Here is a 13,477-nt window from a genome sequence, read left to right as displayed (position 1 = left end):
GAGAGAGAGAGAAGGGAATAGAATAGAGGTGTTTACCATAGAGACAGACTGGGGTGGGGGATCGTTTGTGGGGTGGGTGGGTACCTTGGAGCTGGGTAATTGCACTTATAGAAGGATGGGTATTGGAACATTATATGTCAGAAGCCCAATCATGAACAGTTTTGCACTTCTCTATCTAATAGTGATTCAATAATACAAAAAATTAACAATTTTTAAAAAGAAGAAGTAATAGCACTATTCTTTGGTTGCCAAAGATCTTAGTTTAAGAAATCCAGAAGTACCTCAAGAATCCAAACTAAGATACTAAGATATTTTTCATATTTAAAACTATGTGAGTCCAAAACATACTATTGAAAATATTCAAAATTCACACTCTTCTTTTGTTTTTTGTTGACTGATGATTGGCTTTGGGTTTGGGACCACACCCAGAGGTATTCAGTGTTTACTCCTGACTCTGTGCTTAGGTATATGTCCTGCTGAGATTCAGGTGACCATATGGGGTATTAGGGATACAATCCTCATTGACACTCTACAAGGCAAGTGCCCTGCTAGCTATACCATTACTCCAATCCCAAAAATCGAGAACATTCTTCATTGAGCTGAGTAGAAGTGATAAGAAAAAAAAATATATATATATATATGTCAAAAGAAATAAAAAGTCTTTTCTTTCTAAAGAGAAGAAAGAATTTTGTCTTGAGCAACCCTTTATGATTTTGAGCTTTATTCATTGAAAATAGCTTTAGTAGAGTGTTAATACTAGGAGCAACATGGAATTTTACAAAATACTTTAATTATTGTTGTTATTATTATTATTATTATTATTATTATTATTATTTGGCTTTTGAACCACACATGAGGTGCATGGAGTTTTTGCCATTACTCAGAAGTAATGTTTATGAGATCACGTAGAATGAGAGTTTGATCCTGGAGGCTCTGTCTGGGGTTCACGACCTGTGGGTCACTCTGTGAGCTACCTCTTTGGCATGAACACCCTTTACTTCTTTGAATGGCAGAATTCATTTTAAGTCAAGTGAGGAAGGTCAGTACAGTGAGGGAAAAGGCAGGTATTGGGACAAAGGGCAAAGAAGAGGAAATACAAATTGTAGGACCTAAAAAAATGACTAATAAGAACAGTAATAAGCTTCCAGTTTCAATTGTGCCAACAGTCTCACTTCAAACACATTTCAAGGAAATAGTTCACAAATCCTTTTTGTATTAGGTACTTCCACTTACATTTTGGCAAATTCTTGATTTGTTCAAAGGAAAACATATTTCTCTACAGAAAATGTCACTGGCAAGATGGGTAGCTACTTGTTTTAGTGAAAGGTAGATATGGGAAATATTACAAGATTAGAGAGAGTAACAGCAGTGTATTTGACTCTATTTTTGCAGGCAGCAACAGAAAACCATTGAAGATGTCATTTGTTTTTAAGCACTTCAAAATATAGAGATTTGATGTGTCTTCTAAAAACCAATACATGTATTTTCAGTTTTCACTCTCATTTTTGAGATCGACTTTTACTTGTTCATTTTGCTTTTGGACCACACCCAGTGATGCTCTGGAGCTACTCCTAACTCCGTGCTCAGGAATCACTCCTGGTGGACTCGGTGGACATATGGGATGCCAAGAATTGTACCCACAGTTGGTCATATGCAAGGCGAGTGTCCCACCCACCTATACTATCTCTCAGTTCCATGAGGCTTCTTTTGTCTAAAGTAAAATGTCAGCCCATTTCATGCCCTATAAATTGACTTACAAGCAGCATTTAATCAGAAAAATATGAACATTCTCCAGAATTTGATATCTGTACTTCAGAAGGATTGAAAGTTGGTCTTAGGTTCTTGTGGATTATAAAACTCCCAGAGGGAGGATAACAGCAGACCAGGGTCTGGTCAAGAAAGGAGGGAACACAAATGAATGTTCACTGGGGTTATGTCAGATGACACAGGTGGTGCCTTTACCTTCATTTAGATTTCTGAGAAAAACAGATCTTTTCTTCCCTAGAACTAGAATGGCCTCTTAGACCAGCAGATGTGAAGGTACCAAAAGTCCAGATTAACTCGAAGTTAACGTTTGCCTGAATTATTGATTGACACATGGGACACAAAACAGCTGGCAACCTATTTTGTGATGCTTTTTCTTTGAGTTACAAAAGCTGAGCTATAAATTCCATCCTGAGAGGATTTCGTTTCTCTTTTCTACTTGTGAAATGTACCTCTTCAACAGAACCAACCTCGGGTCACTTTAAATCAATTACCAATAAATCCGTGGCCCTTCTTTCCTTTATTTCATTGAAAGATAAAGTAACATTTTAGGAATGGATTTTTTCTCTGAGTTACTTTTATATAAGCTACTCATACTCTCAATACTTTTTTCAAAAAATGATTCGGTATTAAAAGTTGATTAGATGTTAAGATGCTTTGGGGAACAAGGATTTTTAAACCATACAGTTTGTTCTGAAATATGTTTAAAATCTCATGCAAATGTTGATAACTAATACACAGACCCATCATGTCAAAAAAATGTCTGGAACATTACAATTTAATTTAATTTTAATTTATCCCATTATAAATCTTACTATAAAAATATAGTTTAGAGACGTAAAACAGTTCTTCTCAGGATAATAACAGGAAATTAAAACTATATATATAAGAAAAATCCAAATATTCTAACCATTAGGGACAATGAAACTACTATATCATCTACTTGACTTTTGTTTAGAATGCAAAACTCTGACTTAAGAAATCATTGTTAAATAGACAGTATTGAACAATGAAAAATCCTCAGTCTTGGATTAAAAAACTGATAAACCTGCAATGGGAAGTGGATGGGATAATAATATCAGATTAGAAATTATAAGAATATTGATGTAGAATAATTAACATTTTGGTGATAGGGGATGTAGTAATGTTGCACATCAATATCACAAACTTTACTACAATTGTATCCATATTAACTATAAAAATTAAGCATAAATAAAACTTTTTAAATAAAAGGGAAAAATGTTGTAAAGGATTTCATCATAAAGAATGATACACAGGAGGCACCTTTAGCAGAATAGATTTAGCAATAACTCTAACTCATAGGAAATATAAATGAAAACCTCATTTATCTGGCTCTCAAGCCTGTGTTCTTCCTTGAAAACGCATCTCTCTCCATCAGCTTGCTTTTTTCCATTCTGGACAAATCCATGAAAACCTCAGTACATATCATTCAATAAAAACTATCTTGCTTTTACAAACAAAAACAGTTAACCTCATTTGACTGTTCCTGAAATAATAGTTGACAATTGTCAATACAATTGAGTAAAAACACGAGTGAAATAAAGACAAAGCTAGCAATATCTATGTATATAATATTCTATTTGATTTTATGCAAGAACACAATTAGAAATTTACAAGAATAAGTGAGTAGAATGAACCCAAGGTTATCCATTAGTCATAGATTTCATTTTGAATGTTCAAGCTATTTCTAAGATGCAGATCAAAGATATGCATCTCCATTGATGTTTAAAGAAGTACACATAAAGCTTAGGTACCAGATGAGCAGAAAAACTTGATTATTTGCTTTGAAATATAAAGATCAAGACCATTAGCTTCTGTAAATTGGTTCAATCATTATTGAATACAGTATACAAATTTCTCAAAAATGTTTGTGCAGATTTCTACTATGATCCAGCAAGTCTGCTTCAGGATATATATCTAAAGGAAATAAAATCTTCTCAAAGAGATCCCTGCATCCCTATGCAGTTCACAGTAGTTTTCACCTTAGTCAAGAGAAAAACTATTAAAACATCTTATGATGGGCAAATGAATAAAGAAAATGTGGCATACACTATGAAAGCTTATTGATTGCATTAACATACAAGTATGGTCTGTGAATCCAGCATAGCCCTTGAGTTTGTGATGACTCAGAAAAGAACAGAAGTTTCTTGGCAAGGAAAGAGGACTGACAGAAAAAAAAAAAAGGATTAATTGAAGACTTGTGTAATTAACAAACACTTGAAGATCTGGTAGAATAGAGCAAAGGGCAAATTATCTCTACAGAAGCACAGATTTACACTAACACCGGAGACAAAGAGTAAAATGTCAATGTTTACCTTGTTAGTAAAAATCTAAGAGAATCAGTGGTGGCATGAGAATGGCTATTTTCATAGTCATTTGGGTAAATACTATCCACTTTTGCAAGTAGATCATTTGCTGGTTATGTTGGGCATGCGTAGGGTAACTACAGGGTGCGAAGATGCAATAAAATCTTATGGAAGCTCATGCTTAAATCTATCTAGAAGTATTAATTTTTCTCCTTCTTCCCTTTGCTATGGAAATAGTTCGGTGTTCTTTCCCATATTTTAAAAGTAAAACTTTTATTTTATCCTTGGAGGAAGCAAGTTCAAGTGCAAATGTGCCTCCAGGTCAGTCTGCTAAGCTTACTCTGTTCAAACATCTGAGTATCAAAGAACAGAAGCACCCAGACTCTTGCCTTCTTAGCAATGAGCAAGTTCCTGAATGTTATAACAGTTCACACTTAATCTACCCAAAAGAAAAAGAATGGGGGCATTTTCTCTCTTTCAGTGTTTTATAATGTATCCCTATTATGCTAAGCAACTATCATGGCTCAGATAAGTACCTGATCTCCACACACTCTTACTATAATGAATGCTTTATTCTAGAATACTCTATTAACACTCTACACACACACACACACACACACACACACACACACACACACACACACACGTATGCCAAGGACTGAAGTCCTGAAATCTTTCAGAGTCACGCTTTGAATTTCTTTATTTTCACGAGGAGCGGGGTTCTGAAATAAGACTGTATCTCTACGTTCTGAGACACTGTACATTTACTAGCTGATCTGCTCTTAAGAATAGTATCCTAGGATACACAAAGCTTTAAGTTTGTGCTTTGAGAGATACACAGTCGGGGAGCCAATGGTGCACTAGAGAAAGTGTCGACCCTGCAAATACGTGGAGGACCTCAAAAATTAGTTTATGTTGGCCAAGCATGTTTGGGATTTTCAAATCGGTTCCATCTGTTCAAGTGTCTTGGGAAGTGAAGAGATAAAGAGCTAAAATAAAAGGCAAAAAAGTCAAAGGGAAACAAAAGCCTTCCAGGGGCTTTATATATCCAACGGCCAGAATAACTTTAGTTGCAGAGAAAAAACAAATCCACAATGGTTGAGCCAACAGGGAGATGTTCGATAAGCTTTTAACACTTTCTACATCAAAGAGCTGATTAAATATGAAATCATTCTGGCCAAGATCTGCCTGAGATGGCGTAATTACAAGCTCTTCCTAGGGAAAATGAAATCAATAGTTAGAATGTTTATCCTGAAGATCAATATTTAGTTTTGATTTCTCCTTGTGGAAATGTCTGAGGCTCAAATCCTAAAACCTACAACTTCTCTTCTTATTTTCCTTTTTTGCTCTTCTTCTATGGAGAAATGAAGTATATTATTGAAAATAAAACTAGTACTTGAAAGAAACCATCTGGTTTGAGTTGAGATAAGAACAGGTGACAAGGAAGGGTGAACTTATTCCTGAGGATTCTCCCCATTAAAGTCACCTATAGAAATCTATGAAATACAAACCATGTATCCCAGAAGAAAGTATCTCTAAAACTCTAGACCTAATTGAAAGTGAACATTTCAATTAATAAAAAGCTTTTGTGTTTTATATAAAATATGGACACAATTGTCACACACGAACACACGAATCTGATTGTTATACAGAATTAAAAAAATAATTCTCATTATTTCTAAGTAGCTTTTACTGCTTTGTTTTATTAAATATATATTTTAATATATTTTCTGCTACTTATTTTCTGATCACTATCAGCGTAAGAATATCTGAGTCCATGAAAGTCTATATACAAGATCCTTTTTAAAAATTTGTACACACCCCCGTGCCCTCTTCCCCTATCCAAATACCCCCCCCAACACACACATACCATGAATCTATCTCAAGTGTCTAGGAATTAACTATGAATATTTTTAAAGAACAAGCTTGTGTACTCTTCAGAAATGATTGTACTTATGTGTTTTACTCAGTAACTTTCCCAGTGTGAAGTAGCTACAGCAAATCTGTTCTCGAGGGCAGATAAGGAAAGACAGTATTTGTTCTGAAATGCCTGGGTCCTACTATTACCAGTGCATGAATCCTTGGCATATCAACCTTGCCAGCAATAATCCTTCACTTTTGATAGCTAAAGACCTCTCCTGACACTTATCATATTCTGCTGGTACAATTTATGCCCATGCTTTATCTCTTAAATATGTTGTTTTATCCAGAGGTAATGACTATATTTATAATTTTATAGCATGCAGTAGATTTTCACCTTTAATAAGTATAAAATCACAGATGAATAGAGCAGGGTGAGCATTAAATTCTTGGAAAGATTTCTTCTGTTTCTAATATGTATTCTTAAGTTTCTAATGTTTTAGTAATAGTACATTTATGTTTTAGCAATAGTATATTTTAGGGGATTCAATGGATGCTTTAAATTTGGGTCAAAGTGTAGTATTAAACTTCATCTAAAATACTTTTTGCATAATAACAAAAATAATACAATTTTAATTGGGTAAAGCGTTCCCCCAAAACTGTGTTAGACAAGAAAAAGATTTGGCATACTTATAGGAATAAAACCAGGATTTATAGGAGTGCTGGTGTGAGTCCCTTGTACAAAAGTCATGTTTATGAGAAAATTGGATTTTCCTGTGTAAGGCAACAAAGCGTGTTATACTTTTTATTTAAGGAGACTGGTTTTTGTTGTCAGAATGTTCTCATGGCATGCTTCTCAAACCTGGAGAAAAAAAAAAAGAAGATATAACAAAAACCTTTATCCAGGAAAGTTTGTTACCACTGCTCCTCAGTATACCTATGAAGAAAAATAGCATCTTTTTTTATGTCTTTAAAAGCCAAAATGTCATGTTACTGTAATGTTGATAACGGAAGACCAAGACTTAGCTCAGGCCAGAGCCCTGAACCTAAACAAAAGATTTGGACAAACTGAGTAAGAAGTTAAAAACACAAGAAGAGAAAAAGCATGAAACAAGGTTAAAGAAGTGCATTTTGATATCAATTTTGTTAAGGTAATAACTGCAGGATTTGCGTCTGTTTGGAAGCACCTGGCCCATGTCTACCAGGTACATAAGCATCCTCCTGACTTGCATTTTTACCTTCCTACCATTCATAGTGTCATGTATTTGGCTACTATCAGAGCTACAAAGACAAAAATCTGTAAGGCCTCACCCTACAGCAAGATCCATATAAACACCCCCACCACCCCCTTTTCTGTTTGCTGCTATTTTTTCAATAACCAATAGCTGGGGTCACAGAACTTAGGTGTAGTGCTCACATACTTGACCACAATGCTCACTAGGGCTCACATTCCTCTGAGCTATGGCACTTGTGCTCACTGTTGGTTGCACTCCAGTATGGTATTGGTGTTGGTGCGTGTGGTACCTATGGTGCTTGATGGGAGTCACAAACCTGGTGGTGATCAGTGCCCAAGCGTAATTTTTCTTCACTTGTTCTGTTTGCTGAGGGTCACACACTTTAGTTGCAGAGTATGCCCACTTGTGTTTGTGTGCTGGACTTCACACGTTCTGATGCAGTCCCAGAGGTTCTAAAGAGTAGAGTCAAGGAGACCAGGCATAGTACATGCAGGCAGAAGCAGGGATGGGCCTCATGCCTCATACCTGCAAATCAGGCACTTTTTGAGCTCAGAAAGAGAGAGAGAGAGAGAGAGAGAGAGAGAGAGAGAGAGAGAGAGAGAGAGAGAAATATATAGATGATAGATATTATTATTATTATTATTATTATTATTATTTTGCCTTTTTGGGGTCATACCTGGAGCTTCACAGGGATTACTCCTAGCTCTGCACTCAGAAATAACTCCTGGCGGTGCTCAGGAGACCATATGGGATCCGGGGGATCAAACCTGGGACATGCAAGGCAAATGCCCTTCCCGCTGTGCTATCGCTTCAGCCCCCAGGTGATAGATATTTTATTATTTATACAGTACCATGATTTACAATGTTACTATTAACAAAGTTTTAGGGTATGAGAATCTGGTTATGGATATTAGAATCTACAATTCTAATGATATCGAAACCTGTAGGATCACAGATGACACGCTAGAACTCTACAGGGATCTTTTGAGCCTGTGCTTAGAATTAAAAAATTACAGAACCTGGGTTATACCTCTAACTTCAGTTTTGCATTTAATCTGTATGCCTCTGAAAGAAAAAAGAAAATTCACAGATTTTGTTATTATCAAGAAAATATCTCAAAACACTGCTTACCACAGAAGGCAAATGAGTATTTTCAACATGATAAACAGAGAAAAAAAGACATTACTAAAAGTAACATAAAGTCTTATGAAGTCAACAACAAAATATTAGGGATTTTAAATAAACAGGATTCTTTGAGCTGAATTTAGGCCTTAGTAAAACATCCATCCATAATTAGCAACATTTTCCCAGACGTCTCTTGACCATTCTCTTAGTGCACAACTTAAAGTGCAGAGGATCACAGGACAATAATATGTGGTGATAAACTTGTTTGATTTCACTTCCCAGGTGCTGTTAGGTCCAATTATCTGGGTGCTAAAATACCCTCTAATTGGGTGTGAAAAACACATCAGAGTTAATTACACTTGTACACACTCTATAGACTTGAAATAATTAAGAATGTTTTCATTTTTCAACTGGCCTAGAAAAAGAGGTGCACACACTTCAAATTTCATTCCTCTGAGATATCTTTGTAACTCATGAAATCAGCTAGATAGGAATTTATGTTGATTTTGAATCCTTTGAACCTAGCATCTTTTTGAGACCATAAACCTCTTGCTATAACTTATATAATTTGATCTATGAAAGACTAGCTCTATCTATTACCCACCATGAGATTATGCCCTTTGAAATTTAAGAAACAAAATGCTTATGCAAAAGTCTGTTATATTAAAAATATGTTCTATTATATTAGTTGTTTAACTGTACTAGTCACTTAAAAGTAGCTTGGAGCTCTTTTTTAACAGCAAATAATGAATTATCAAGGCCAATATTATGAAGGATAAAATGTTGGTGACGATGCATTAATGGTACTGTGAGTGCAGTAAAATTCAAGTGCTATCCATATCTCAAAAGAAAACAATGGAAACTAGAGATGAATTACCTGTCACAACTCAAGCAACCTCTCCTTAGAACAAAAATGAAAGATATGCTTGTGACTTGTCTTGTCTTTTCACCTAAAGTAAAAGCTATAAGTTACAGCAATAGGCCAATTTGAAATTAGTATGGGTGGCTTATCTTTTGAAAAGGTAAATAGATGCCAGAAAGTGACAATGAATCAACCATTTGCTCGAGCGGGCCCAGTAATGTCTCCATTTTGAGACTTGCTGTTACTGTGTTTGGCATATCTAATACGTCATGGGGAGCTTGGCAAGGTTTGCTGTGCAGGTAAGATACTCTTGGTAGCTTGGAGGGCTCTTGGAGAGGGGCGGAGGAATTGAACCCGGCTCGTCCGGGCTGGCTGAGCGCAAGGTAAACGCCCTACTGCTGTGCTACCGCTCCAGCCCATAGTGTCAATAATTTGATTTCCAAAGCATCTTAATTATTTGACCTGGAAATTGGTAGTCATGTTAAACTTTCCCTGCTGAATCACCCTTCTGCAGTAGTAGATTGACTCATAATATGACCTCTTTGTTTCTTGTTTTTGTTTTAGGATAGAATAATCTTTCTGGTTACAAACTGACTCATGTGTGCTGTCATGGTTTCTTCTATTACATTTTATCTCTCAAGGTTTTATCCATGATCTGTACTCTTTTCCTATATTAGTATCCCAATAGTTTATGATCCTTTGCATTGATATTTTCTGCTTTTATTCATCCCATGTATATTTAAGAATCACGTGTCAAATCTTGATACCGTGTCAAAATTCAGTACCTTCTAAGAAAGTAAAATATATAAATAAGTAGTTCAAGGTATCTTAGATTTGACTGTTAAATTATTTCAGAGGTGTGGTTTCATTTTATATTAATTTCTTAAATTAACTAGTCTTTAATTATTTATCTCCCCAGGATAATTTGACTAATCCTAAATCTATAGTGACAGAATGTTTATAAACCAGCTTTAGAATCGAAATTTTCAGCGGGTTTTTCCCTCTTGTTTCCAGGAACAATGTAACTAACTTGAATCAAAAATATACGAATGTAACCAATACTATTGTTTTTCAAACATAGGTTCACGTTATTGTCATTTTAAGAACAAAAAATGTTTTTAGACTTGTTATGTCTCAGAAATAGATTCTTGATTCATTGGCTATAAAAATAAATCATTATCAAGAATTAATGTACCTCTCTTTAGCAACTCGTAGGTAAAAACCAATATATCTGAAATATTTGTTCATGTTTTTATCTTTTATTCCTTCAAATGTGTTATGAGCTCTAAAGTTTGGATCTCATATTCTTCTGGAAGAAACTAAGTTGAGGGTAAAAGAACAATCTTACCTGATACTTTTGTTAATTTTATAAATATACAATTTAATTTTATGAGTGAAAGAATAAAAGTACAGTACTACTGCTTAAATTGATTTTGAATGCATTGTTTTTACTAAGAGTGAACTATAATTTTATAATCTTTGATCAGGTCATATTTTATGGCAAAATGTATTAATCTTTTATTTATGCCATATGATGTTCTCAATTCTTGAAGCATGAAACATTTTATATACTTAGAGAGGTTAATGTATCCAATGGTTTGTATTTGCTTTTTTTGTTAATGCTTTTAGAATAAATATTCTTTAATTCATTCAACAGGCATTCATTAGGTGATCATCTCCAACACAACAGTGATATAAAATCTCATCATGGAACTTCTACTCTATTAAATAAAATGAAAATTATTATTTAACAAATTAAAATCACATTAATTTGTTATGTAAAACTATGGACTAGCAGAGGAATCCCAGCTTCAGTGTGGTCAGAAAAGAGCTCCTTTATAAAGTGCATAAAAATTGGAGGACTATTTAACTAAAGTCAACTTGAGTTTAACTTGAATTTCAGGGAGAAAGATGTCAGTTCAAAATGTGATTGTCAAAAGAAATGTAAAGAAAAGTGAAGTTCAGTGAGAACTACAGAAGACTAGAGCACAGAACGTAAAGGATATATTTTTGCCATTCTGTTGTTGGTAGCTTCCCTACCTTCTATCCTGAGTCCCTAAAATGAGTAGCTGGTTGTGAAAAGGCAAGTTTTCTTTTGTCCTATTTCTGTTATACAATTCCCATAAGTCCCATAAAAATCAGATCTTTATAATTTTCTATTATGACTAATTTTTTGGGGGGGGATAAAATATAGACAGTGCCAAGAATCATATGATGCCAGGGATTGAACACAGAGACTCACATATGCTCTAACACTTGAATCATATCCCAGGTCCTATCTGCAACTACAATTAATCACACAGTAAAATCTCAGAGTTAGAAACTTTCAGGATGATAGCTAAAGACTTACATTTATCATTTGTTGGGCTCTGAATTGGCATAGCATATATCTCCCTACTTCAGTCCATACAAGTTGTACCAGGTATCATGTGTTGCTTAAGTTTTGTGCCAATTTTCCGTCAAATTGGCCTAAGAGGTTCAGACTTAAACATGAACACTTCTTTCCAACTATGTGGGTGCACAGTCTTCATCTAAACTCACCTCTTCAGAAGTCACAGGGTCCTTACTATATTCCATACAGAACTAATAACCCAGGATTAAGGTTCATGTATTGAATGTGGTTGATGTTGATTGACTCCTGATACCACAGGGTGGATCACGCATGATTGGGGGCAATCCTGGAGAGCTCCCTCACACACACACACACATCAAGTACTGCTGATATGGCTTTAGAACCCTGTCCCCGACCCTATACCCCAAACACATTGGGACCCTGGTCCTGAACACTGCTTTGGAGATCCTCTCCTCCCAGAAAAAATATATCATAATGAATTTTATTCTCTAAGATAGCTCTAAATAAAACTATAAGGGCCAAAAAAGATAAGATTGCCACAAATTCTATATGTAAACTTTTAGATTGAGTTGCAGTCAGCCTTTGATGTGCTCTCTGAATCTAATATCAATTTAAATGAAGACAAGAATCTGTCCAAAACAAGTTTCAAGATATCTTCTGTAAATTCTTTGCAATGTAAAATAATTAGGTCCCTGTGGCATACCCAATATTCCAAATACCAGTAACAATGATGGGTCTCATTCTCCTAGCCCTGAAAGAGCCTTGAATATGGCACTTTAAAATCTCAGGGTTAGGACGAAGGAGACTTTACTGGTGCCTGCTTGAGGCAATCGAGGAACAAAAGGATGATTGTGATCATGATCGTGATTGTTATTTACATTGTCTACTGTTTTAAATATAAGAATGGATAATGAGATTCAAAAAGTAAATTCCTGTACATTATAATCATTGATGTGTGGTACCAATAGAATACAGGTCTGATAGATGTGTTCTCAACATGGGTGGTTGCGTAAAGTAAAAATAGTAATTCAAGCATTTCATTGTAATCTAATTAGCCTAATAGGCCAAAATAATATCTGTTAGCCTAATAAGTATCTTAGATTGGGGAAAAGTCTGCTTAATATGAATAATTAATATTTGAATGAATAACTAGCTACCCCTGAGTGTATTCTACCTCCCAAATTTAAGATGGAGCAAATATTGATGCAATCTATGGCCTTGAATAAAAGTAATGTTCCATTGTAAAATCACTAGTTGTAATAATGTAGCTCTCTGGGAGAGATTGTCTAATGTAAGTCAGGGTGAAAAAATGAATATAAGAAATCTCTGATCTTCTGTACCATATTTCTCTAGGTTTAAAACTTCTCTGAAAAAGAAAGTACTCCTCTGAAAAAGAAAGAAAAACGTTAATTTGGAAAAATAATTTTAATTACTCTGGAAGCCACATTTTTTTCATAGTACAAATTTGTGTTTGGAATATAAGCAGTATGAAGTAGTTCTTTCATCTTTAGGTCAAAATATATACTGATGAGTGCTCGCTTCGGCAGCACATATACTAAAATTGGAACGATACAGAGAAGATTAGCATGGCCCCTGCGCAAGGATGACACGCAAATTCGTTCTATAAGTATACTTCATGGTGTTTCACTAATAAAAAAAAATGATAAATTAAAAAAAAAACAAAAAAAAAAACAAAATATATACTGATGAGTATAGCTGGACTCATTTGGCCATGAGAATAGCTGGACCCTACGTATACTTATATTATACCCCTCCTGTATCTTCATTGATTCCTCTGAAATAGGTCTATTCTTACTCCCAATGAATAGATGGTGAAATTAAAATAAAAAGTTTTTTACCAAATTTCCCAAGTTTACATAAGCAGCTATAGTCAGAAGGATTTGTAAAAGGTACAGATCTGGATTGGTGTGATACAGTATAGTGGTTAGGG

General features: G+C 34.9%; 1 non-coding gene across 1 annotated transcript; it reads left to right on the top strand.

Annotated features, from left to right (window-relative positions):
• Window positions 1-13,057: 13,057 nt before the first annotated feature.
• Window positions 13,058-13,164, top strand: LOC130042166 (U6 spliceosomal RNA). The gene has a single exon (XR_008795139.1). It is a non-coding gene; the product is annotated as a U6 spliceosomal RNA (small nuclear RNA).
• Window positions 13,165-13,477: the final 313 nt, after the last annotated feature.

Source organism: Sorex fumeus, unplaced genomic scaffold, assembly GCF_029834395.1.
Source record: "Sorex fumeus unplaced genomic scaffold, SorFum_2.1 ptg000098l, whole genome shotgun sequence".
Lineage (NCBI taxonomy): Eukaryota > Metazoa > Chordata > Mammalia > Eulipotyphla > Soricidae > Sorex > Sorex fumeus.
Note: the sequence above shows the minus strand (reverse complement) of the source record. Positions and strands in the feature narration are given on the sequence as shown.